General features: G+C 36.4%; 1 non-coding gene across 1 annotated transcript; it reads right to left on the minus strand.

Moving 5' to 3' along the window:
* Positions 1-3,095: 3,095 nt before the first annotated feature.
* Positions 3,096-3,202, minus strand: LOC145625850 (small nucleolar RNA R71). The gene has a single exon (XR_014110749.1). It is a non-coding gene; the product is annotated as a small nucleolar RNA R71 (small nucleolar RNA).
* Positions 3,203-4,270: the final 1,068 nt, after the last annotated feature.

The following is a 4,270-nucleotide window of genomic DNA, read 5'->3' on the forward strand; positions in this document are numbered from 1 at the left end:
GACGAGGACTGATACATCTATCTCAAAGGTAACAAAATATGCCTATTTCCCTTCATTTATGCACTAAATTGCTAACACTAAGAAAGAATGATTCAAAATGGACCGTAGCACTATTATTCAAACAATTGGAGCTTAGAACAAATATCCAAAAGAACAGGACATGTTGGGGGGGGGGGGGGTGTTTATTATTATTATTTATTATTTTTTTAACCGTTATATGATCAAAGGGTGAAAGAAGGTGGTTTATTTCGTGTTCCGCATTAAGCACTTTAAGATATAACTTAGGTAGTGTTTGGTGAAAAGCTTAAAGACGAATTTGATCGCGTTATCTGATTTTAACAAATTGGTTGTATTAAATTAAATAAAAGTGGTTGGTTAAATAGTTAATTTCTTACATCAATTTGAGTATACAACACAATAGACAAGACATTGACATATTTTAATTGTGGTACGGTTTTGGGTTACATGAGGGCATATTCACCTTAAACTACTTGAATAAGCTAATGATAAAGCTCCTTCAAGCAGCTTATTGAAAATGAGCTTATTTGGTGGCATAAGCATTAAATAAGCCTTTTGAATCAGTTCATCACCAAACTCCCCACTTAACTTATCATAGTGTTCAATTAGCTAATATTGATTAAATAATCTAATAATCTCCCAATAAACTCTACCAAATATGTCCTTAAGCTTTTCTTTAAGGGATGAAATGGGTTATAACAATGAGTTTGAATGTCTTTAGCTTTGGGTTTGATAGGAATTGTTTATTGTTACGAGCTCCTATTGATTATACTACCTCCGTTTTTTTAGTTGACACCTTTTTATTATCACACTTGTCAACGCATGTTTTTAACGCTTAATAACTTCAACTATCAACATTGTAAAATTATAAAAAGTAGATATTAATATAATATGCATCAGGAAGATTCAAACAAGATCCTACATGACTATATTTTATCGTATTCATAAGTCACAAAAGAGAGTTAAAATGTAGTGTGAAAATGGTGTAAAAACGGAGGTAGTACTCAATAGCACAATTTTATTAGGTGTTGATTGAATGTTTTAATTTTTGTACAATACTAGGCAATTTTACTAGATGTTGAATTAAAGCCTTGTTTGGCAGTAGCGTCTGGGTAATGATCACTGTTTGGACCTAGCCGAAACAATAATTGGAAAAATAAAAGTGTTTGTTAAATAAGTGATTTTGGTAGCAGTTAGTGGTAAAAGGTAGTGTTTTTGCAGTTTGTATATCGCATATTTGGCACACTAGAAATATTGCTATTTTTGAGCAAAAAATGAATTTTGTCCAATCTACTTTTAATAAGTTTATTGTTGATTATTATCTATGCTTGAAATTAAATCAGGCAACTTTGGATCGACCTTGCTCTTCTAGCAATCAAGTTTCTAGGATGTGGGCTTGATATGTTCATTTTATATAGTATTTTACCCCCGTCCCTTGGTCATAATTAGTAGTGTTTTTGGCTCTTTAGATCCACTTTTATTACTAATTGGTGTTTTCTAGTGTTTTCGTAGATTTGGTTGACTTTTGTAGGGATTTGCACTTTTGGAGCATTTTCCCAGGATTTTATGGAGTATCTACGAGCATTGGAGATACACGACCTGAAGGAGTTATGTCTTCGTCGTGTGCAATTACTAGATATATAAATGGATCACATTATGGAGATAATTAAGTTCGTACATTTGGGTCGTCGTTTTGCCATAGCTAGAGGTACTAACGATCTTTGGATAGTAAAATAGCCCAAAGCCCAATTGGACGGATCCTATAAGGTCACACAAAGGGGCTAGATCGAGCATTAGAGGACGAGGCCCATCACGGGCCTCATCACTCTAGGTGGCCGGCCATATGGAGTGGACAAGGAAGTTTTGGGCTTCGTGCCCTAGTCTAATTATAATGAGATTATAAATAGACTAGGTGCCTAGGTTTGCAGCAAGGAAGCAATTAACTGATCAGTGTGATCAAACCCTAATTAGCAAACACGAAACCCAACCCTCTCAAAGTCCTCTCTCTCTCTCACGACTCTCTCCTCCTCCTAGGCGCCGGTGGTGTGTCGTGGTGGTTCGTGCGGTGGTCGGTTGTCCGTAAAGGTGGTGATCGCGGTTTTCCTCAATCACTCGACCAATCTAGTATTGGTGGACGGCTCGTTCGAATCTCGTGGACTAAGTAGAGGAGCAACGCTTGGGGCTCTATTCTCTCCCTGATTTGCCTGTCGAATAGCTTCGTGGAATTCACGCGTCAAAGGTATGATTATGTGTCTTGTGTGTTATGCATGTGATTCTTGGGATTGGTACTTGATTGAATATGATTCATGTTTTTCCGCTGTGTAGTACCTATAAACTCCTACAGTGGTATCAGTTAGCCTCTTGCATGAACGCGCTAGATCATAATAATACGATTATTTGATGTCCACATTAATTTTATAATCAATTAAGAGGGAGAAATTAATCTAATTATGGTTCAATTATTATATTTAATGTGATTAAACTTTTGGAATCGATTAAATGTGATTTAATTATGCTCAAAATAGCCATGAAGAGACCGAATTTTAGCCCTAATTGTTCGAAATTTTCGAACCCCCTCACCCTAAATTTCGAATTTTTCGAAAATCCTAGCCTTAAAAATATGTTTTTTGTGCTTGATTTTGATTTAATTCGATTTATTTTATGATTCATAATTTTAATCGGATTGATTTATGCATAAAAGTGTTTTGTGTATGATCATCAATTTAATTTTAAAAGTTAGAATTAAATTGGGATTAATTTTATGAAGAACCCTAATTTTAAAGTTGAATGTGATTTAATTTTAATCTTTTGGACTGATTTAATTTAATTTTAATAAATGTTATTTTAAGGGTGAGGACCCAAATCTTCATATTGCTGACTACTGTCAGTACTGTAATACCATTAGGCAAGCTGGGGTCACACAAGACCAAATCAGGGAGATTCTCTTTCCTTTTTCTTTAAGTGGAAAAGCCAAATTATGGTTTAATGGATTAAATAGAAATTCACTTGGTATAACTGACTGGGAAACTCTTGTTTTGAATTTTTATAACAAATATTATCCTGTAGAGAGAACAGTTGTACTACGGAGTGCTATTCAAAACTTTGCCCAAGAGGCCGATGAAACTTTATATGAGGCTTGGGAGAGGTTCAAGGATCTACAAAGAGAATGCCCCCACCATAATTTGGCACAATGGCAGTTGATCCAAGCCTTTATTTTATAATGGGATTGAAAATTCATCTAGAATAATATTGGATTCTGCAGCTAGTGGGAGGTTTATGAACCTTAATGTTGATGATACAGGTCAAGTTATTGAAGATATGGCCATACATAATTCCCAATATGGGAATCCTAGAGGCTTTGCTAATAAAGGGAAACATAGTGTCGACTCTGTATCCTTTTTACAAGCTCAATTAACCTCTATCTGCCAGAAATTAGATAATCTTAGTACTGCAAATGTAGCTAATGTTTCTGCAATTAATAATAATGCTAATGAGGCTTTCTGTGAAAATTGTGGAATTATAGGTCATTGGGAGCAAGATTCCAGGAGTTCCGTGGAGCAAGTCGATGCCTTTCAAGCTTATAGGCAGAATAACCCATACTCCAACACCTACAATCATGGATACCGGAATCATCCGTACCTTTCCTACCGGAGCACCAATGTTCAAAATCCACCACCACCACAAGAATCACAGGTGCCATAACAAACTCAGCAGAAATATTACCACCCCAATGCTGGCCAGAAGAACCAACCACAACAACCCTCCTCATCTTCCGACCCTGCTCTGGTAGAAATTAGAACGATGCTGGCTAATATGCAGAAGCACATGGAGAGTAGAGATGCCCAAATTGATTCGATCCTAGCACATAATAAAATCGTAGATAATCAAATTGCGCAAATTTCTGCTACTCTGCAAGCCCGTCAACAGGGAGCCCTGCCAGCACAACCGACCAGGCCTACGGATCAAGCCTATGCAATTACTCTAAGGTGGTTCAAACTATGAAGGCCCCCCTATGCCTAGAGATGATGAACCTGTTTTAATAAATAATGCTTATCTTGATTCCATTAAACCTTACAATGTAGCTAATAGCCCTGCAGGGCTAAATAATAGTACTAATTATCTGATTTTACATTGCAGGGTACGACTCCAGGGAAGGTAGCAGCTCCAGATAAGAGCAGTAATATTCCAAAGCCAGTTATCAAACTTCCATTCCCAAATCGTCACTTGAAAACAAATTTGGATAAGCAGTTCG

The sequence above is a fragment of the Chenopodium album genome, chromosome 3, assembly GCF_948465745.1.
Source record: "Chenopodium album chromosome 3, dcCheAlbu1.1, whole genome shotgun sequence".
Lineage (NCBI taxonomy): Eukaryota > Viridiplantae > Streptophyta > Magnoliopsida > Caryophyllales > Amaranthaceae > Chenopodium > Chenopodium album.